Genomic DNA, 23,641 nt, shown 5'->3' with positions numbered 1-23,641 from the left:
TTCCAGGAGATAGTGAAGGACAGGGTGCTGCAGTCCCTGGGGGTGCAAAGAGTTGGGCACTACTTAATGATTGAGCAACAATAGATCAGGTTGTCTGTATCTTAAAGTCCCTCATATAGGCTGCACAGTTAGCTTCTAAATTCCTTGGCCATATTTGTAAGTTCATATTCTTTCATTTAGGCTCCTTTAAAGTAGGAACAGTAGATGAAAACATTTGAAGCTATAATGTAAGTAGTGATACTTCTAAAGATAAAAGCAATTAACATTTCTGGTTTTAGCTGTTCGTGAGACACCTTAATGTTCAATGATGTCTGGCCTTGTGGCTGAGATACGAAGTTGGCTCATGTCCTTCAAAGCTGGAGGCAAGGAAGTGGTGAGGCAAGTGATCCAGCTGGTGGGTGAGCCTTGCCAATCCCCCAGCATCTTCATGCAGCACGGCTTTTTTGGTTCTGTTCATTATTGCCTACTCATTAACTGTCGTGAAATGATTAAACAGAACAGAAGCCGTGTCTCTCTGTGTAAAAATGTCCCCAAAAGAAATGCTGGTGAGGGAAATGAAGAGGTTTAAAAGAATCTTGGTTTGCAATATCTTGTAATAACCTGTAATGGAAAAGAATCTGAAAAAGCACATACATGTGTGTATAACTGAATCACTTTGCTGTACCCATGAAGCCGATACATTATAAACCAGCTGTACTTCTATTTTTTTAAAAAGGGGGGAATAAAGAAAGTGGTGATTCTCATCCAAATAAAAAAACCAGGATAAAAAAAAGGAGTGAACAGTTAAATTTGGAAGAGCTTAGCTCTGTGGCACAAATGACTTTATGTGTAGTAACTAACATGAGCCCTGGAGCCGTAAGTCTCTGTAGCGGTGGGTTTCCTTTTCCTTTAGGAGCCAAGCCAAACGACATGAGTCCCGCAGTCGACATACAGGGAAAAGCCTACTACCTCCCCAACCTTAGGGGCCCCTCTTTCTCTGTGTTTTCCCGGGAGTAAGCTCTTCCATTGTAGTGCTTTTCTGTGAAACTCCCTCAGCTCGGCGCCTGGACAGTGCTCTGTCACTAGCACTCCCACCACCCCCACACCCCTCTGTCCCATTCATCTCACCCCTCCTGGTCCTTTCTTCAAAGCAGGACATGGTTTTAAAAAGGGGAGCTGGAAAAAAAAATAAAAAAGGGAGCTGGGAGGGCCTCATTGTGAGAAGTTGTATCTAAACATGAGAAACTGCTTACAAATTTCATTTAGTCTCATTTATATCATGCATACTTTATATGTCTCATGTCTCCTAAATTAAATGGGATTTTCTCCAAGGTCAAGGGCTGTTGTATTTTTGTATTCTTCCATAGCAACCAGTGCAGCATTTTGCACAAGCAAGAGTTCAGTGAATCACATTAGTCTCAAAAGCATTTCATCCTTAAATATACCTTTAAACACTCAGCCAGCAGAGAATCTGGCAAGCTACATGCTTGCTAAGGAAAGGAAAATCCAGAGAAGCATATTAAGTATCAGACAGTCAACTCCAGGCTAGACTTCCTGCTTGCTTCCTGTTGGTAGCCTGTGACAAATTCTTATTAGAAAGGCTCCAAAACATGTCAAGATCTGGTCATCTGTGCTTGACTCCACGCTGGTGAGCCCAGGCCTACAGCTTGAACTATCAGTTTCTGCTGATCTGTGGTGTAATTTCTTGTCTTTTGTACTCAATTTCCCCTCAACTTCATAACAGTGTCTCTGCATGCCTTCAAGTTCCATTCAGCCCCTATTTCCTCAAGATAACTAGCTAAGTTAGTTCTGCAGAAAGATACTGGATCCTATAATGTCTCTGAAGGCCTAAGAAGACTTTTAAAATGCATTAGAAATTCCTCATAAGGTTTCATGAAACCAATTCAGATGGCTGGGAAGGGCTTACCACAATTCCAATTTGGGATTTACATGACTTTTAGAAGACATTTCCATTTCATGCAGGATTACTGTTTTCTTCAAATGATTTCCTGGGCCAAGAACAACACAATCAGGTCTGGAAGGGTAACCCAGGAGGCACATTATTTTGTGGGGGAATTCCTGAACGAAGAATATCAAGACCAATGTGTTTCCTACCAGTTCTACAACTGGTTTGCTGATTCACCTGGACACGTTACTATTCGTTTGAGCCCTGGATCCTTGGTCGTATAACAGCACTCAGGATTGCCATAAAGACCAAATAACATGAATGAATGAGAGGCCACTTCACAGCGTGCTCACTGCCGCAGTATTAACAGCGTAGTATTATCACAGTCAGAGTAATTTGCTGAGTTCTTCCACGCTGAATGGTACTTACCTACATGCTTTTCAGCCTCCCATTTCTACAGCAAAACTTCAGAAGTAAGATTCTTCCAGGCACACCTTCCCCTTTGGAGCTGTGCTTTTGACAAGCCCTCCTTCCTTCGCTTCGTTTTTCCTACTTTTCCTTCAAGGACCTGCTTGGCATGCCCTCTGCTCTGAGTGAAGTCCTTTAGTGGTATCCTCAGGGACTCTGTCCCTTTGACTGAACTCCTCTGCCATGGCTGCCATATGGTCCCAGTCAGCTGATTCTAAGCATCTCCTGTCTTACAGGTGCTGCATGTTGTGAGTACAGATGTGTAGTTACTACCTCTGTACCTACAGTCTTTGTTTGAGGGCAAGGCCTGTGATTTATGAAAGCCTCTTTGTATTCTTAGGTCAAACAATATGTTTTCGTTAATAGTGACTTTTGGGGATTGTACTGGGTTGACGAGTGTCCCCTCAAAGTTCATGTCTTTGCATATGGAATCAAGTTATGAATAGGTCATATTGGACTTTGTTGTTGCTTTCTCTCTAAGTCATATCTAACTCCTCTGCAGCCCCATGGGTTACAGCCCACCAGGCTGTGTCCATGAGATTTCCTCGGCAAGAATACTGGAGTGGGTTACCATTTCCTCCTCCAGGGCATCTTTCTTGACCCAGGGATTGAACCCTAGTCTCCTGCATTGGCAGGCAGATTCTTTACCACTGAGCCACCAGGGAAGCCCATACTGGACCTAAGATCCTTCAAAGAGAGCACAGTCTGGCCAATGCCTTGATTTCACACTTCTAAACTCTAAATTGTGAGAGAATAAATTTATGCTGTCCACAGTCATCCATTTAGTAGTGACTTGTTATGGCAGTCCTGGGAAACTAATACCCGAGGCGTGCTAAGCACACTGTGGAGGGTAGTGGAGGCCTTAGGGGGCCGCCATCCAGCCTAGGGGCTTCCTGGTGGCTCAGCTGTAAGGAATCCACCTGCCAACACTGAAGACACAGGTTTGATTCCTGAGTTGGGAAGATCCCCTGGAGAAGGAAGTGGCTAGTATTCTTGCCTGGGAAACCCCATGGACAGAGGAGCCTGGTGGGCTGCAGTCCATGGGGTCACAAGAATTGGATGTGACTGAGCATACACACACACACATGCAGCTGAGAGGCATCCTTTCTGAAGACCTGGGATGCAGATCAGAGCAAGGTTTTAAGGGAAGAGGGTAGATGAAGGGAATAGGGAATGAACTGAATATAGTCTGGGTAGAAAGGAAAGCATTTACAAGCATTATGGTAAGGGTACTTTTTAATATGTATTTATTTAATTCTGTTCTGGCTGTGTTGGGTCTTAGTGGCAGCATTTGGGATCCTTGGCTCTCGGGCTCAGTTGTCCCACCATGTGGGACCTTTAGTTCCTGAGCCAGGGATCTAATGGGTGCCCTCTGCACTGGAAGGCAGAGTCTTAACTGCTGGACCATCCGGGAAATCCATACAGGTGTTGTTTAAGGTCTTATCTTAGAAACAGTTTACTTTATGACAAACAGGTTGATACTGGAGTTGGAAACAGGGGTGCAAGCAAATGAATGGGCAACTACTTTATGATATGATATATCCAAATTTTTTAACTGACCAATTTGGGAGAAACTACATGTGCATGGATTTCATAGCAGCCCTTGCTTAGATAACTGGGGGTCTATGGTGGGAGCCAGGCTGACGGTGGCTGGTGGACTACTGAGCCCTGGAAGTCACAGTTTCCTCAGCTGTTACAGACCCACCATGCTGGTCTGAGTTCCCCTTCTGCCATTTACTGGCAAGTTATTTGCCTCCCTCTCCTCTGTCGACCCATTCCAGTACTCTTGCCTGGAAAATCCCATGGACAGAGGAGCCTGGTGGGCTGCTATCTATGGGGTCACACAGAGTCGGACACGACTGACTCGACTCAGCAAAAGCAGCAGCCTCTGGAAAATCAGAATAGAAAAAATAGCATCTCCCTCATAAAATTGTGAGGGTTGAAAGATTAATCTACACAAAGTGCTTAGAACAGTGCTCACAGCAGGTAACAGAAGGCTTAGTTGTTCTTATCATCATCATAAGGGAGACCAGAAGGGTGAATAATGTGACCTTTAATGATTCTTCCAGAAACATTAAACATCTCTCCAGGGGGGTCCCACTGGAGAGATGAATGGCCATTTGCTTGAAAATAAGTCTGTAAGGTATTAAAGTATTTATTAAAATACTTGCTTTTCCAAACACACGGGATTTTTTCTTTTTTTTAAGGCAGGGTGGTCTCAGAGTCTCTACTACTGTGGGCTGATTTCAGAGCCTAGGATATGGGGTCCCAAGCAGCTCCCTCTTTTAGGATGCCTAGGTTGCAAGGCCTAACCGGTTTTACCTGGTCCGATCTGGCTCCGCACCAACACATCTGGCATACAGCAGGCGCTCAGTCAACATGGGTTAAGTGAGGACGGAAGGAAGAAACCGGCTGGGACTGACTTCCCAGGTGCATCCCTCGCCTGGAAGGCGGGCCCCCAGGAGCCTCGCTGGCCGCCAAGGACTCGGAGCGCCGCGAGAGACGTCTGGAAGGTCGGGAATTAGAAGGTCTGGAAGGTAGGGCATTCAATTCTCAGAGAGTCTATTCACGGGAACCCCCCACCAAGGTTGAGGCGTAGATATTGCCCAGTTGGTTAAGTAGGCGTGTTTCCGGCAATTGGGTGAACAGAAATGGGACCGGATACCGCGCCGGCACGGTCCGCCACACTCACCCCCGCTTGAGGGTAAAGAGGAAGCCTTAGAGTGTCTATTTGAACTGCAGGTACAGACGGAAAAACAACTTTGTAGTCTATTTTTGGGGCATAAGCCTCCACCTTCCCACGCCGCTCCTAGATGATATTTCTCCAGGCTGGCTGGGACACTGACCTGTGGGTCTTAACCAGTGAGAGCGAGGCGATTCCTGCAGGAGCGGACCCTCGCAGAGGAAAAAGCAAGGAGTCGCAGATGTGTTTGCTCTGTCACCGCCCTCAGATCATCTCTGGGCAAGTCACTTAGCTCTCCAGACCTCCGCTTTCTTGCTGTTGAACGCGCGGAGGCAACCGAAGCGGGCTAACGCTCCGAGCGGCGGCGGAGAGCGCAGCGCACCGCGCACCTGGGAAGTCCCGGGCGCGGCGCCGGGGCCCCGGAGCGCGGGGCCGGAGCTCCCTCTGCGGGAGCGCGGCGGCGGCGCTCCTCCTTTCCCTCCACGTCACGGGGGCCGCTCAGCGCGCTCCCAGCCCCCGGCCGGCGGAGAGCGACTCCTCAGCCGGGCGCGCCGCGGAGGTGGCGGCTGAGGACGAGGAGGAGGCGAGAGCCCGGAGCCAGCCGCCGCCGAGGGGCCGGGAGTCCGAAGCACAGGTCGCGGCCGGGCCGGAGCGACTCGTCCATCCGCTGGGACTCCGCGCCCGGGGCTTCCCCGCTCCCTTTTCGTAAGTCCACTCGGCCACGCAGGCCGGCGAGGAGCGCTCGGGGCCAGCGTGCGGGGCTCCTGGCCCAGCCGCGGATGCCCGGGACCCCATCCCCACGACTTTCACTTCCCCGCCGGGGAGAACTTGGGCGCCGCGTCCCTCGCTCGGCGGGGGAGGCAGAGGTAGGTAGGAAGGGGTCGGCCCGGGGCAGCCGCGGCGCAAGCCTAGCTGAGCCCTGGCCGGGCGGCGCGCCCTCGTTAACTTGGGGGCCCCTGCCGGCGGCCGGACGCTGCAAAGTTCTCCGAGGCCCGCCGGCTGCGGGGCGGCCAGCGCGCGTCTGCCTGAGGCTGTCCTGCAGAGACGCGGCCGTGGCGCCCGCTTCCCGGGCTCCCGGGGCCCGGTAGGGCCGAGCTGGGAGGCCGGGAGCAGCCAGGCGCACCCGCGCCAGGGTGTCGTCCCGGGCTCTCCCGGAGCGGTGAGGACGCGGCTCCGCGACGCGCCCCTTCCAGGGCTGGCGGTGCTGGGTTTCGGTCCTCTGGGCCACTGAGAGCCGCCCAGGTGAGGGGCGAGGGGCGGGTCCGCGAGGGACCTGCGGAGCCGGGGGTCGGACGCGCGGTGTGCCGCGCCATCGCCGGCCTCTCCGCAGCCCTGGACCCGCGGCGCCGAGCCGCGCTGCCCGGGGGCGGCGGGGGCGAGGGGGCGGGCGCGAGAATGGACTGCTGGCGTGGCTTCTCCTTTAGGACCAGGTGGGAGTGCGGGTCCCTCAGGAGGTCGCGGATCAGAAGCTGCGGAGCGGTCCTCCCCGCCGCGCCTGCCGCTGGGACGAGCTTCTGCGCTTTTTACGGTCAAGTTTCCCTACCGCAGAGCTGGCCCGGATCGTCCCCTTGTGAGGTGGCGGCACCTCCTCCATCGAGCTGGGAGCCTCCGAGGATCCGAGAGTCAGTTTACCATCTTCACCGAGGAACAGTGCGAGCTGATGGATACTGAATGTGTATTTCAGGACCGAGCTGTCCTGCCTCGGCGAGGTTTTCCTGTGGTTGTAGTGGGAACCGTGGTGTTTTCCTCTCGCTGGATAAGGGAGAGATGACCTTCGCCGTTAGGCACTTGTCGTTCCCTCTTCTCGTCCTTTAAACTGAAAAGAGGCAAACCAGAAGATTAAGGGAGTTGGGAATGATATTCAATGATATTAAATTAAATGTTCATGTGGTTTGGTAGATAGAAGTCACCTCTTCTGGTTTTACAGAAGCATGCCCTTATTAAACCACCTATCAGTCTAAGACAGTCTAGAACCTAGCTGTCAGTTTTGACAGCTTTTGTTGATGGCCTCTTGAGGAAGTAAAATCTTTAAAAGTCAGGAGGTTACTGCAGAGAGCGGTTCCTCTGTTGCACTTTCTAAGAATCAATTCTCTGTGAGAAATGATCGATTAAGCTGCTATTGAATTGTATCATGCTTGTATTTGCAGAGAAACAGTATCCATAGAATCAGGTTGTGTGGCAGTGAGTGAAAGGAGGATTTCCTCTGGGGGTGGGAAGTGGGGACAGCTGTAAATTTGTCTCCTTTGAGAGGCACATTTACTAAATGCCACTTGAGGTCTGCACAGAGGGAGGTAAGAGTGAATGGCATATTTTGGGCAGTAAGTCAGGGTTGGTGCTTGGCATCACGCTAAGCACCCTCAGGATAGGTGGGCAGTCACTAGTTATCAAACTGACTCTGAATGAGCTCGGTTGGGCAGGCGGGGGCAGGTGGGGCTATGGTGATGTCCAGTTCTGGTCCCCTGAGAATGACTGAGGGCAGAAGCCACAGAAGCCAACACTGTTCTCCATCTACTGAAACAGTGTTTTGAAGTCCACGTGACCGTGAAATTTGAAGTTTTACTTTGTAGATCTGGAAATGTAATGAAGAGGAGGAACACAGATGGAAACCATGAACAGAGCGGCACTGTAGCTCAGAGTGGCCCTGGGATGTGACTGCTGAGAGTCCCAGTTCTGACCCTTCCGATCCCTAGCGTGTGGCCTTGCACACGTTTCCTTACCTCTCTGCCCTGGTTTCCTGGTCTCTGAAGTGGCCCCACATCGGAGGGGGGTGTGTGTTGTGGTCCCTGCTCAGGGGCTGCAGGGAGGCTTGCCTGTGTGCACGAGGTAGGCACGTGTGCACTGCGTGTGCACAACACTTGTGTGTACATCGTCTTTGTACAGTGTGTGCCTGTGTGCCTTGTACCTGGTGCATAATGAATGCTCCGTGAGCCTTAGAGCCGGCGGTTTTATGATGATGAGCTCATTCCCATCACTTCCAGATGTAGAATCGGAGATTCAGAATTTTGAGATCCCGTCCAAGGCCAGAGAGCCCAACAGCGGTGGAAGTTAAGGCCAGGATCCCATTTGCCTGACTCACAGGCAGGGTCACCTCCCCCTTAGCAGGTCAACGAGTGTCACGTGCTGGATGCTGCATGCAATTCATAAAAGGATCTGGTCACTGCTTGTCAGAATGCAAGAAGCAAAGCAGATAATATCAGTGTCAAAGTTTACAGACTTTTCCCAAGCAATTTAGAGATATATGTTTTGTATTAATTTACATTGCTTTGCATGTCATTTTATATGCATTTCCACATGCTGGTTATTTTCTAAGTGGGATCTACAGGCTGAGGCTTCACAAATATAAGATCAAATTAAGTTAACCAGGAGTTGAATGCAGCTGCTTCAAAACCTAATGGGCCCCCAGGCATGGCGTGCTCAGTGTAGATTTTAAGGGAAAGGATTGGGTCAATATTTACTATTTTAGAAGATGTGGGAAACCAGATACCATTTGGTAAAAGCAGGTCACATCTTAATATGTAATGAAGCTTGATTTGCTGAACACAATAGAAAATTCAGGAAAGTAGAAGACCAGAGGGAAATTGCCTATTATATAAAAATGCCAGAAATGGAAGCAGAAGTCTGCTTTGTGAAGCTGAACTAATAAGAAACACTAAGGGTCAGAAAGCAAAGGTGGAACTTCTGCTAAACAATGAGGTTTATAAAAGGAGCATATTCTTAAATACAAATGTGTGGCGTTTCAAAACCAGTAAATTCTCCCTAATTTGGACTTAGCGGAAAACAGGCCATTGTGTCTTAGTAAAATCTTAGAAATATATATATTGTGAAAACAGTGATGTTGTTCCTTACAGCACTGGTTTTCAAAGTGTGACCCCTGGACAAACTGCACCAGCGTCACCTGGGAACTTGTTAGAAATGCAGATTCTGCAGCCATCAGACCGGCTGAATCAGATAATGGGGCCCAGTAAACCTATGATTTAATATTTGGAGTCAGCTTTCTTGCTTCTTTGTTTTTCCTTTCTTTGGTCTTGACCTTCCGTTTCCCTCCTGTGGTCACTAACTCACTGTGCTGCTTGCTTTTCCATCAGACAGTGTCCTGGTAGAGGGTGATACCCAGACACAGACCCATCTGGTCCTCTGTCCCACAGTCTAAACTGATGGAAGATGCTAAGATCCATTTAGGCTCTCACGTTCTACAGCTTGTGGTTTTCGTGTTGTCCAGGATTATACTGGTTTGGTTTCTGGTTTGGTTTTTCTGCCTTTTAAAAATCTTTTGGCAGTCTTGTACCAAACAAACTGGGACTCCTGAATATAGTCAGCCAAAACCCTGAACCATTCTCTCCAGATGCTCCTGTGAAATCCCATTTCTCCATCTGGTATGATGCAGTTAATTTCTTGGACCTGACTGATAGCCTTTGTGTTTATCTCTGTTCCGTGTCTTCTTGCTAGGTCCAAGTCTGCCAAGATTTGTTTGGGTCCTCCTCCTGTCCTTTTTTCACGTAAACCTCTGAGCCCTCTGCTGATCTCTCTGCTGGTGTCCTGGCCCGAGGAAATAATAACAACATGGTTAGAGGCCTTTGTCACAGTTAATGAGGCTTAAAAACTTGGCATCTTCCCAGACCCTGGGGGGCCTAAAATCGGAAGAATGCTTGTCATCAGCCTCATTGGTGTTTGCATTTAAATTACTGCTCTTCAGGAAGTGCCCCTCACATGGTTTCTCCACGTGAGGCATGTTTCCCAGCTCCTTCCTGAGTGCCCCCCATGGTTCAGTCTTCCTAGCACGTTAGGCAGGAGCAGTTCGTCTCTGACAATTGCTTTTCCCTCCCTATTATGTTTATACCATCAGCGTCTTGCAGCGTTTTGGTTTTTTGCCTGGGTGACCCAAGATAAGTTTCAGCTTGTTAAATGGTCAGATTAAGGTGAATTCAGAAATTTCCAACTAATGGGAAGCAAAAAAAATGTGCCTTGTCATTTCTCTCTGCTTCAGGATCCTACCCATCCAGGCTCTAGAATTCAGATATTTTGTGGTCAGTTCTGTATTTTGCTGGGAGATGAGGGTTATTTAATGTTTTTTTTTTAATGTGAAATTTTGCTCATATATGATCCTTAAAGGAGTACAGTTAGATAATATAATCACACACACACAAAAAAAGTTTTAAAAGTCAGAAAGCAGAACAGTTTTATGGCGAGAATGCTTGTTGCTAGAGCATGAAAAAGTGCCTGGACTCCTGCACTCTCATGCCATCCATGATCCTTGTCCAGTCCCAGGCTTCCTCGGTGGCTCAGCTGATAAAGAATCTACCTGCAGTGCAGGAGACCTGGGTTCCATCCCTGGTTGGGAAGATCCCCTGGAGAAGGAAATGGCTACCCTCTCCAGTATTCTTGCCTGGGAAAGCCCATTGACAGAGGAGCCTGGCGGGCTAGAGTCCAGGGGGTCGAAAGAACTGGAAACAACTAAGCAACTAGCACTTTATGCAGTCCTACTCAAGCTCTCTCCCTCCCCCTCATGCTGCTTTGTAAGACCAGCTTTAAATCAAACTGCAAAAAATCCCAATAAAATCCAATCCTACTTTCCTTCTCTAGGATGCTACCAAACCTTTTCTGATGTGACATTCTAGCTTAGCATGGCCAGAAAAAAAAGGTGCTGGGTGATGAGGGAACTACTTGTGATCTCTAGGGAATCTCCGCGATATCCTGTACTTCTGCCTCTTTGATTGCTTTCCCTTCTTCCTGTCCCCCTTGTTGTTCTTCCAGTGTAGCTCAGGGGGAAACAGATGAGGTGGTCCCTTTGAAGGAAGGCTTCCTGGCTGTGCTCAGACTCAGATCTGTCAGCCGGTCTGCTCTTGGATAAAGGTTCTGCAGAACCTTGGAAACCCTGTTTCTCAGCCCTGTTTCTGTAGACCTTGGTGTTTCTCCTGGTCATCTATCAGATCCTACCAAGACCATGGCAGAACTCGTTCGGATGGCATCAGAGGGCAAGCCCAGGATCAGCATGAACAGGGCGTAGCACAGCCCCTGTGTTCCTTTTCCGTTCCTTCTTCTCTGCATCGCTGCAGCATGGCTGGAACATTTGCACTGTGGCGTCCTTTCCCCACGCCCCCACATTTCTTCTGCGGGGCAACAAGGAGGGCTGTCTGCCAGCCATCAGCTTCCCAGGTTCTCCCTCCTTCAGCCCTTCCAGCCACAGCCTCCCCTACTCTCAGGGAGCCAAGCAGAGAGATGTCGAAGCTGATGGGTTGGGAGAGAGAAGCGGAGTGACACGCAAGGTAGGCACAAAGTCAGTTGCAAAGGCTGGATCATGGAAAAACACTGCTGGAGGGATGTGGGGATTGTGGAACTGGAAGCAGGGATGTGGAACCAGAGGGGAGATGCTAAGGAAAAGCGAAAATGTGAAAGTCACTCAGTCATGTCTGACTCTGCGACCCTGGACTGTATGTAGCCCACTGGGTTCCTCTGTCCATGGAATTCTCCAGGCAAGAATACTAGAGTGGGTAGCCATTCATTTCTCCTGGGGATCTTCCCAACCCAGGGCTCAAACCTGGGTCTGCCACATTGCAGGCAGATTCTTTACTGTCTGAGCTACCAGGGAAGCCGTAACATAAGATGAACACCACAGCAAAAGAATCCCTAAAGAAAAGAAACCTTTCCAAATGCTAGCTAGTGACTTACCTTTTCTGGGAGTTTATCTCTAAACAACAAAATTTAAATGTAACAAGATCACTGGGATTCCTCAAATTGTATTGTCAAGTCTTCCGGAACCTCACTCATTCTTTCTCTGTGTATTTATTCTGCCAGAGAGCCTAGTCTCTAGTTGCATCTCTCCAGAATCTAACACCGTGCCTGCCTGGGATGTAGTAGACACACAGTAAATGTTTGCTGGATGGATGGGCAGCCAGTGAAGGGGGGTAGAAATAGGGTATATAAAAGTAAAGACGTGTGTAAAATATGAACACAAGTGAAAGCAAAGACATGAGCTAGTATTTGTTCACTCATGTCCATAGCAGCAGCATTCATAGTAGCCAAAAGGTAGAAGCAATGAAAGTGTCTGTAAACAGACACTTTCCACAAATGGAAAAAACAAAATGTGGCTCTGTACATCCGAGGAAATACTATACAGCCTTAAAAGGAAGGAAATTTTCACATGCTCTATAATGTGAGTGAACCTTGAAGACTTGGTATTAAGTGAGAGAAACCAGCTATGAAGTGACATAGTGCATGATTCCTCTAAAACAAGGTTCTTAGAGTAGTCTAACTCATAGGAAGATGAGCTAGAGTGGCGGTTGCCAGGGGCCATAGAGAGGGGAGTGTTTAGTGTTTGATGGATAGAGTTTCGCTTCGGGAAGATGATAAGTTCTGCAGATGAGTACTGGTGATGATTGTACAACAGTGTGAATGCGCTTAATGCCACTGAACCACAGCAAACGAAGCAACTGACAAAGAATTAATCTCAAATATATACAAGCAGCTCATGCAGCTCAATACCAGAAAAATAAATGACCCAATCAAAAAATGGGCCAAAGAACTAAACAGACATTTCTCCAAAGAAGACATACAGATGGCTAACAAACACATGAGAAGATGCTCAATATCACTCATTATCAGAGAAATGCAAATCAAAACCACAATGAGGTACCATCTCATGCTGGTCAGAATAGCTGCTATCCAAAAGTCTACAAGCAATAAATGCTGGAGAGGGTGTGGAGAAAAGGAACCCTCTTACACTGTTGGTGGGAATGCAAACTAGTACAGCCACTATGGAGAACAGTGTGGAGATTCCTTAAAAGACTGGAAATAGACCTGCCATACGACCCAGCAATCCCACTGCTGGGCATACACACCAAGGAAACCAGAATTGAAAGAGACACGTGCACCCCAATGTTCATCGCAGCACTGTTTATAATAGCCAGGACATGGAAGCAGCCTAGATGTCCATCAGCAGGCGAATGGATAAGGAAGCTGTGGTACATATACACCATGGAATATTACTCAGTCATTAAAAAGAATTCATTTGAATCAGTTCTAATGAGGTGGATGAAATTGGAGCCTATTATACAGAGTGAAGTAAGTCAGAAAGAAAAACACCAATACAGTATACTAATGTATATGTATGGAATTTAGAAAGATGGCAACGACGACCCTATATGCAAGATAGCAAAAGAGACACAGATGTAAAGAACAGATTTTTTGGATCCTGTGGGAGAAGGTAAGGGTGGGATGATTTGGGAGAAGAGCATTGAAACATGTATATTACCATATGTGAAGTAGATCACCAGTCCAAGTTCAGTGCATGAAACAGGGCGCTCAAAGCCGGTCCACTGGGACAACCCAGAGGGATGGGATGGGGAGTGGGGTGGGAGGGGGTTCAGGACGGGGACACAGGTACACCCATGGCTGATTCATGTCAATGTATGGCAACAACCACTACAGTATTGTAAAGTAATTAGCCTCCAATTAAAATTAATTTTTAAAAAAGAAAAAAAGAAACGTGGATAGAGAACAGACTTATGGACACGGGGAGAGGGGAGGAGAGGGTGAGGTGTATGGAGAGAGTCACATGGAACTTACATGACCATGTGTAAAACAGACAGCTGACGGGAATTTGCTATGTGGCCCAGGAAACCCAAACAGGGGCTCTGCGTCAACCTAGAGGGATGGGATGGGGCGGGAGATGGGAGGGAGGGGATATATGTGTACCTGTGGCTAATTCACGGAGAAGGCAATGGCACCGCATTCCAGTACTCTTGCCTGGAAAATCCCATGGACAGAGGGGCCTGGTAGGCTGCAGTCCATGGGGTCGTGAAGAGTCGGACACGACTGAATGACTTCATTTTCATTTTTCACTTTCATGCGTTGGAGAAGGAAATGGCAACCCACTCCAGTGTTCTTGCCTGGAGAATCCCAGGGACGGCAGAGCCTGGTGGGCTGCCGTCTATGGGGTCGCACAGAGTCAGACACGACTGAAGCGACTTAGCAGCAGCAGCAGCATGGCTAATTCATGTTGATGTTTGACAGAAAACAGCAAAATTCCGTAAAACAATTATCCTTCAACTAAAAATAAATAAATTTTTTTAAAAGAGAAAAAAAATGGTTAAAATTTTAACCCTGAATCCATCCATGTCCGTCTACCTCTCCAGCCAGCCAGCCACCAATTTTTCCATCCATCTATTCAGCCACTCACCCGCCCATGACCTCGCCAGCATTTATGGGACAGCTTTTCTAGGATAGGCTAAGGAACAAAACTTTTTAACATTACTGATTTTTTTAATGGTTTTCTCAAATGGCACCCATTGGCTTTTCCTGCCAAAATATACCCAGTTCATGAGCTGAGTTAGTCATCGCCGTGTTCATGAGAGTGAGTACCCCTGACCCTCTTTCACAGATGAGGAGGCAGAGTTCTAAAGAGATTAGTGACCTCTTGTCAGTGCAGTTAGGACTTCAATTCAGAAACCTTGGCTTTAAATTCCAAATCTTAATGCTATACACAAATAAAGCAGGAGGGTGAGATGGAGGCAGCTGAGGGTCTGGCAGGGAGGAGAGGAAGGGGAGCATGCAAGAGGAGGAGGGAAGAACCACTGCACACACTTCACCCTCCATAGTGCTGATCCTCTGTTTCTTGACATACAACAAGCTTGTTGCAAAACATGCCCCCAAGAAGGCAGCCAACCTGCAAGGTGACCTTCAGAGATCCCAGAGGGGGTGTGCCGTAAGCCGAAGAGAGCTCACGGGAGGCCTGGGAGCAGACTGCTCCGTGCATGCCGGTATCAGGGTTAAATTTGTAACTCTGAGAGTTTGCTCTTCTTCAGAGGCTTATCTAAAGCCACCGTTTGCCTCTAAATCCAAACAGATGAGAGTTTCAGCCTCATGTGAGACACATTTGTATTTGCCTATATAAAGGATTATACTGTTGTTCAAGTGGACACTTTAACGTGGTTTCAATTTAAGCTTTATTTGTGTGTGTGTGAAGCATTACCATTTTCATATGTTCTTTCAGAGTTGCATCTTTGCAAATTTGCTTACACATATACAGGCTTATTTTTCTAACATAATAAAGTTGTAGAGTGGGTGGTTGCTGCTGGTTGCATGGTTTGAGGATTGAGGGCTGAGGTTGCTAGTATTCTCTTGGCCTGTTCACGGTCCCAAGGTGGTTGCTACAACATGAGCCATCATGTCAGAATTCCAAGCAGAAAAGTGGATGAACGAGGAAGGAGAAGGCCACACTGGCATACCATCTGCCCTGAATCAGGTTCATCTGAAGAGCCTTCCCAGATACCCCACACTGTATTTCATTGACTACTCCTCTACAGTGGAGGCTGGGGGAAAAGTCTTTTAGAGGGGTATGGTTCTGCTGTCACCAATACAGAGATTCTCTTAGTAAAGGGGGGTGGATGTTGGGAGCAATTGCCATCTTTACCAGAGCCATACCTATTAATACAGTCCTTCCCTACCAGATGTGTTTCTGAATTTGATCCCACTGAACTCTCTCTATTCTGGCCACACTGTTTCAGTCATTGTAACATTATAATCCACTTGGAGATCTGAAGAGTCTGATTTTTACTTTTGCATTCTATTGAATTGGCATATAAGTTTGCTGAGATACTTAGTTTTTAACTAAATAATCTTTAAAATTTTTATTGTATTAGCCAAAAATAAAACCTCCATGTTGAGACCTGTTATCTTAATTAAAACCATTACTAAAGAATATAACCAAAAAGAAACATTCACGGATATAAAGAACAGACTATGGTTACCAGGAGAGAGAGGGAGGGGGAGGGGCCAGATATGGGTAGAGGATTAAGAGGTAGAAGCTACTACGTATAAAATAAATAAGCTACATGGGTATATTGTACAACACGGAATATAGCCAATATTTTATAATAAGTACAGACAGGCTATAACCTTTGAAAATTGTGAATCACTGTTTTGTACACCTGAAACTTAACATTATAAATCAACTATACCTCAGTAAAAATAAAAATAATAATAAAAAACATTGCTACAATGTCTCCTTTAGGAGATGCCAGCTGGAGAATTTCCTGAAGTCATTTCTAGATTTGACTTTGGGCAAGACATTTTGGGCTTCCCTTGTAGCTCTGTTGGTAAAGAATCCACCTACAATGCAGGATACCCGGATTCGATTCCTGGGTTGGGAGGATCCCCTGGAGAAGGAAATGGCAACCCACTCCAGTATTCTTGCCTGGAAAATCTCATGGACTGTAGCCTGCCAGGCTCCTCGTTCATGGAATTGCAAGAGTCGGACACGACTTAGCAACTAAACTGCCACCACCAAGACATTTTACACAAAACCTCTGCTTTTGAAATTACTGTTTCGGCAGAATTTTCCTGAGCCCTGCCAATTTTATTTGCTCCATCCCTTTAAGTTCCTGGATCTTAACTTTATAGTGTCTCTGTGCACACAAGTTCTTGGGACAATACGGACCTTGACTCGATCATGACAGCTGGACAGTGTTGCCAGCCTAGAATTTTTTAGTGAAAGTGCAGAAGCATATTGAAATCTCCGGCTCGGCTTCCCACCACATTGGCGAAGCATAGAAGACAAACAAAGGAGCCTTTCTGATGATATAAAACTGTGTGTGTCTAATCCATTCAAGAAGAGCGTGGCCTGGCCTTAAGCCATTTCTGCTGTCTGTAACCTTGATTCACATCTGCGGGCCCCTGTGCTGTCTCTGTGATGTACTTATGAGCACTGGAGAGTCTACTTTAAATGCATATGTGGAAATCAGAGTTACTGTACCTCTTCAGTTGCTGCATAACCTTTGAGGAATTAATTTTGGCCAGTGTGAAACAGAAAGTTAGCCATATAGTACCAAATAAGTGCTTCCAGAAATTTCTGGAGTGGGATGGACCCCAGGTACATGCTGGACAGAGAAAGTTCTTTTTTCTTTCTAGCACACTAAACATGCATTTGTTTGTTCATTTGTTCGTTTAAAGGAGTTAAATGTTTTCCAATTAAGGTTTTCCTCTTTATAGAAAAAGAAGCCAAAATAAGCCACATTTTTAAGTTAGAACACAAAGCATAAACTATGTATTGGTTTGTATTGGGCCAGCTAAGTATGGAGCGCAGAGATGAGAAGAACTAGAGAAAGGAATGTAACTTTGCTGTTTATAAACTTGGGAGATAGATTAAGTAAATCAGTAAACATCTTTTTTGTAACCTTTTATATCTACAAAGAAGGAAATATTTGATTTAAGCTGTTGCCATCAGAGCTAATGTATGACAGCATAGGAATTTTTGAACCAACCCTCAACGGGGTCCCCAGCCCCAATTTTTTTTTTTCTTTCTTTCTTACTTTGGAAAAACCCAGTGTTCTGCAACATAATGAGGGGCACAAATTGTTACAAAATAAGAACTTTTCACCCAGTAGGATCATTATTAGTCCTTTCAACTTCCTACTGCTGCTGCTAAATCACTTCAATCATGTCCGACTCCATGTGACCCCATAGATGGCAGCCCACCAGGCTCTGCCGTCCCTGGGATTCTCCAGGCAAGAACACTGGAGTGTTCTTGCAGTGCATGAAAGTGAAAAGTGAAAGTGAAGTCGCTCAGTCGTGTCCAACTCTCAGCGACCCCATGGGCTGCACCAAAGACTTAAGTCATAAAGCTTTGCCAAGCAGGATACACAGTCAGCTTTTGAGGTTTGCCCTGTGGACCAGATGAAACGAAGCCCAGAATCCTTGGCTGTCTCCTAGTTGGTGTGACTATGAACAGCGGGCTGAGTCCCGTCTCCTGGTTGGTGTGACTATAAACAGCTGGCTGAGTTCGGCACTTTTTTGCTCCATTGCTGCAAGCCCAGATTTCTGATGACCTTGAGGGTCGGACGTGAGGTAAATACATCCTGAGGCGGGTTGCTCGTTTCCCATGTGACCTTAAATGACCCTATAAATCTCTCCCAAGCTTGAGAGGAGCCAGCCAGGTTGCTATTTGGAAGAATTACAATGGAAAGAGCTGTTTGATAGACTGAGATTCCCGTCCAGCATTTTTGTTCAGGCCTCTGTTCTCACATCTTGTGGGTTAAGTAAACCTTTGTTTAAGAAAAGTTGTGACCATAGTCTTTGTACTTGTCAACAGAAGCCTGCTGCCTGTAGAGGAAGCTGTCAGCTGTGACATGTTCCCCAGGGACCATGACCACATCCCCTTTGGATGAAGGGCATCTCATTGCCCCAGTGAGGCAGTTTTAACTGAACAGACGATCGGAGCAGCTGAGCCAGGGGAGGCCCTGTTCAAGGGTATGTTTTGTGTACTCACATTGCTGCAGCTTTCTCAGGGCTCTTTGTTACGTGGCTCCTGGAGATGGCTTTGCTTGCCAGGGATCCTAGAGGGAGTCACTGCAGTTTTGTACTATCTAGAGAATCGCCCTAAAGATAGTGAACTCGGGGAAAGTTTATAGCTATTGCAATGCATAGAGTTACAGAAACAGTTCAGCTGGTTGTAAGCACACAGAAGTAGTTCTATTGGCTCTCCTTGGGTGTCTTTGAAAGGAATTCTTTGGCTCTTGATCTTTCAAAAGATATAGAGCAGACATGGGGAAAAATTTCTAAATTTAAAAATTTTAAATTTAACCAGAGTAAATTCTTCTCCCTTTCAAAATCCAAGATAGGTGTATGTCTTCAAGAACAATATGCATCAGGCATTAACAAAAAAATAATGTTTTTAGAAAGTGAAAAGCAAATAATAATTGAATGTCAGAATGAAGAGAATAATGAATGTACTATTTTAGAAATATAATGAATATACTATTTTATAAAACTGGGAAAGAGTCAATATGTTGGTTTCCCAAGAAATCATCCATCTTGTAAAGGTCCTAGTCCTTGACTTCTGCATACCACAGTTCTCTTCCCATAGTTATTTCACATGCATGGTGGTATAAGACATTCATAACAGCATTGTTGGGGTGCAAAACCATTATCCTGCTCAACACTTGGGAAATAAAAACTTACCCAAGATTAGTGAAGGCTTTCCCAGGTGGCGCTACCTGTCAATGCAGGAGACGCAAGAGATGCAGGTTTGATCCCTGGGTCAGGAAGAGCCTTTGGAGAAGGAAATGGCAACCCACTCTAGTATGCTTGCCTGGAAAATTCCATGGACAGAAGAGCCTGGAGGGCTACAATCCATGGGGTTGCAGAGTCAGACACAACTGAGCTTGCAGGTGTGTGCAGATAAGATTAAATGACTTCAGCAGGGTCACTTGAGGCATCTTGGTGGCAGAGCCCAGGTGGGACGTGGCTCTTCTGACCTTGTCCTGCTGAGCAGCACTCTGGGCCAGGTAGGCGTGTACTCGGAGTAATAAGGCTTGTCCCAGAGACAGACATAAGTAAGTAAAGTAAACTGCTGCTATGATGAGGGTGGGATTCCCTGGTGGCTCAGAGAGCCAAGAGTCTGCCTCCAATGTGGGATGAGTGTTGAGAGGCAAACAGGAGTATGACATTCAGGAAAGAGATTTGAGAAGGGTGATTAGAGAGGACCAGAGGGAAGAATATTTCTTTTACAACTTGAGGGATATGGAAGGGCCAGGCAAGCCAAGATTCAGGAAAAATGATCCCAACGTGAGAATAGCAAGTGCAGAGGTCCTGAGGCAGGAAAGTGCAGAGGTCCTGAGGTGGTGTTCTAGGAACTTATAGAGAGGCTGGAATTGCTTAGAGCTTAACGAGTGATTAAAAAAAAAAGACTGAATAAAATGCAGTTGGTTGGAGAGGAAGGCAGGGGCAGGAACTGGCTGGCCTTCGGGCCATGGAAAGGACTTCTGATTTTACTTCTAAGTGCAATGAAACCCAAATGAAGGTGGCGTGGGTGTGGGGAGTAGGGCCAGGCTGGGCGTGTGCTCTGACTGATGGTTTTAAAAGATACTTTTGACTACAGTATAGAGAGTGGGTTAGAGGGAAACGAGGCGGGCGAGTAAGGAGGTTACTTCATATACAGGCGAAAGGTGGTGCTGGCCTGGACTAGGGTGGCTCCTGCAGAGTGGAAAGGGATGGGTGGACTCCCCGGCCTTTTAGTTGTAGAACCAACAGGGTTCTTCTACTGCCCGGAGGCTGAATGGCAGGCTTGCTTTACAGATACTAGTGTAGGCTCTGAAATCAGCCACAGGTGAAAATCCTGGCCCTTCCACGTTCTAGCGCTTCATCTCCTGCAACTCAGTTCCCTAATCTGAAAACTGGAGACGATAGTGCCTCCCCCACAGGTTTATTGGCCGGACTTCCTAAGATGCTGTAAATGGTACTGGCGCTCAGCATGGACCATTAGACGGATGGGCCTGGGCGCACTGACACGGGCAGAACAGCCTCAGCTAAGGGGCTGGTGGAGCCAGATGGACCTGGGGCCTTCTGAGGGACCTGGGTGGGGGCAGCAGACGGCCCCTCTGCCCAGTCCCTTGGAGAGAAGCAGCTGGAAATACCAAGGCACATGTAGTGGGGGAAGGTGAGGAGTGAGCCAGCATCTAATGACAACTAGGCCTCTGCTTCCTCACTTAGACAAGGAGGAGTTTGGACTCAGATCGCTGCTGAAGTCCTTGGCAGCTTTACATTTTGCTTCTAAGTTTCTTCAGGAATTATGGGATAATTAACTCAGCTTTGATGGGAAAGGCCCCGAAAAGTCAATTCTATTGTTTCAGTGTTTCTCCCTGTAGAAAAGTATGCTGACCTCAGTTAGAAATCCTTCATTTTCTAACAGTTCATAGACCAAGTTTAGAATAGAACTCATTCACACTATATTTTGAAATAAACAGCTACAACAGTGCCTGTAGAATAAGGTTTCTCATTAAAAAGTAAGCCAAGGGTGGGGGCGAGGGGATAAATCGGGATCGGCATGTACATACTAGTATATAGAAAACAGATAAGTAATAAGGACCTACGGCATAGCCCAGGGAACTCCAGTCAGCACCCTGCAATGACCTATATGTAGAATCTGAAAAAGAGACATATCTACATATATAATAGATTCACTTTGCTGTAGAGCAGAAGCTAACACAACACTGAAAATCAACTATCCTCCATTAAGAATTAATTTTTAAAAACAAAACAAAACAAAAAGTGTGTTTTTACAGCAACAGAACAAGCCAAACAGGCCTGTTTCCTAAAAGCAGTCTGGATGGGTACACTGTCCACAGAGCACCATGGCCAGGTGGTGGATTACTGGTCAGCTTCGTTTTCTTCCTTGGACTATTCTGACTTTCTGATTTAAAAAAATAGGGGGAAAAGGAAGTTTCCTTTTACAGTGACTGGAAAACCTTTTCTTCCTCCTTTGGAGACCACAGCCTCCTGTTACCCGAGGCCCGTCTGTCCTCTGTCTATATCGCGCTGCCTTACCGGCGCCGGCCCGGTTCTTTTCCTCTTTGGCCTGGGCGGGTCTTCGTTGCTGTGCGGGGTGTCTCTCGTTGCAGCGAGCTGGGGCTGCTCTCCAGTTGGAGTGCGCTCCAGGGGCTGCAGGGGAGGGCTCAGTACTCAGGGCTCCCAGGCTCTGGAGCACAGGCTCAGCTGCTCCTCGGCATGTGGGATCCTCCCAGATGAGGGATCGAACCCATCTCCTGGCGAGGCGGGTGAATTCTTTACCCCTGAGCCCCCAGGGAAGCCCCAGCCACACTGTGCGTACTGTTTGTCTGCTCAGTCTGTTAATTACTTGCCTTTTGCAATTGTCCTTTTGACTGCAAGGAGATCCAACCAGTCCATCCTAAAGGAAATCAGTCCTGAGTGTTGCTTGGAAGGACTGATGCTGAAGCTGAAACTCCAATACTTTGGCCACCTGATGCGAAGAACTGACTCATTGGAGAAGACCCTGATGCTGGGAAAGATTGAAGGCAGGAGGAGAAGGGTACGACAGAGGATGAGATGGCTGGATGGCATCACTGGATGGATGAGTTTGAGTAAGCTCCGGGAGTTGGTGACGGACAGGGAAGCCTGGCGTGCTGCAGTCCATGGGGTCGCAAAGAGTCAGACATAACTGAGTGACTGTCCTGAGCTGGTTGCAGTCATCCTTCTAGAACAATGAAGATGTAAGGTCATCAGAGCAAAAAACTGGCCTTCCTGCTCCTTTGCTGCTCTGGGGGCGCTGAAGAAATGCATCTAGGCTGTGCTGTCCCCCCACTTGTGGTCTTACTCCAAAACTCCTTGGGTTTGATGATGAGCATGTCATCAAGGGGAGATTGAGTGGCTTTGTTGAAATCAGAGTTCTGCAGTAGAAGCACAGTATTTTTTTTTTTAGTGAGCTCATCTTTATATTAGTGTTTTTAAGCAATTCCTCTCTGTAAGAAAGAAAACTCTGAAATTCCTACATCAATAAACTCTTCAAATCTTATTTTTTACACTGACATATAGTGATTGAAACTTAAAAAGTTATAGGAGGCCTTCCCAAGTGGCGCTAGTGGTAAAGTATCCACGTGCCAGTGCAGGAGATGCAGGAGATAAAGGTTTGGTCCCTGGGTCAGGAAGGTGCCCTGGAGTAGGAAATGGCAACTTGCTCTGGTATGCTTGCCTGGAAGATTCCACGGTCAGAGGAGCCCTGTGGGCTGTAGTGCATGCGGTCACAGAGTCAGCCATGACTGAATGACTGAGCACACACATACACAGAGGATATATCCACTATGTAGAGAGAAATTGCACCCAGAAAATGTTCTAAAATAATTAGTGATCCTCAGAGAACCCAATTTTTAACACTGGTCACTACAAGAACAAGTGAATCAGTGAATAGTCAGTGACAGGACACGAGTAACTGATGGCAGAGTTTCTCAGGGTGACCCCACTTTCTTCTCCTTTCTTAGATTCCGTTGACAAAACATGGACTAATCTCTTCATCGGCATGTAGACTGACTCCAGCCCCTGGCTGCAGGAACAGAACTTACTCATCAGCCAGCATAGGAGGCTAATTCTCCGTTTAAACAAGCCCTTAAACTGGGTGGAAGGTCTCTGGACCTCAAACATGGTTCGATGTTCACTTCTGTTCCAACTTTAAGACAGATAAGACATAGTAATGAGAAATTTTAACTGAGGACTAAAACTGTTGTGAAAAATATTTTTTATTTATATTACAAAAAACAGCATTGCCTACAGGGTTTGTCCCTGCAGCAAAACTGTCTTGGGTTCGAGTTCCAGCTGAAGCACTTTCTAGCTCTTTATATCGTTGTTCATTCACTAAGTTGTGCCCGACTCTTTGCGACCCCATGGACTGCAGCACGCCAGGCCTCCCTGTCCATCAGCAACTCCCTAAGTTTACCCAAACTCATGTCCATTGAGTCGATGATGCCATCCAACCATCTCATCCTCTGTCGTCCCCTTCTCCTCCCACCTTCACTCTTTCCCAGCATCAGGGTATTTTCCAGTGAGTCAGTTCTTCACATCAGGTGGCCAAAGTATTGGAGCTTCAGCTTCAGCATCAGTCCTTCCAATGAATATTCAGGACTGATTTCCTTTAGGATGGACTGGTTTGATCTCCTTGCAGTCCAAGGGACTCTCAAGAGTCTTCTCCAACACCACAGTTCAAAATCATCACTTCTTCAGTAGTAGCTCTTTATAACCTTGGGAAATTTCTTAATCTCCATGTGCCTCAGTTTCCCATCATGTTAGAGGGATAGAGGTAGCATCTCCCTGGTTGATCCGTGGAG

At 46.9% G+C, this 23,641-nt stretch overlaps 1 protein-coding gene across 6 annotated transcripts in view; it reads left to right on the top strand.

Moving 5' to 3' along the window:
- The first annotated feature begins 4,321 nt into the window (after nt 1–4,321).
- Nucleotides 4,322–23,641, top strand: part of GCNT4 (glucosaminyl (N-acetyl) transferase 4) — a 28,656-nt gene continuing 9,336 nt past the window's right edge. The window contains exon 1 of one of the 6 annotated variants that reach the window (XM_065940571.1): nt 4,322–4,890. The gene's annotated coding sequence lies outside the window, so the exon portion shown is untranslated. The other 5 variants (XM_065940565.1, XM_065940570.1, XM_065940566.1 and 2 more) reach the window with 5 other exon arrangements.

The sequence above is a fragment of the Muntiacus reevesi genome, chromosome 7 (assembly GCF_963930625.1).
Source record: "Muntiacus reevesi chromosome 7, mMunRee1.1, whole genome shotgun sequence".
Taxonomy (NCBI): domain Eukaryota; kingdom Metazoa; phylum Chordata; class Mammalia; order Artiodactyla; family Cervidae; genus Muntiacus; species Muntiacus reevesi.
Note: the sequence above shows the minus strand (reverse complement) of the source record. Positions and strands in the feature narration are given on the sequence as shown.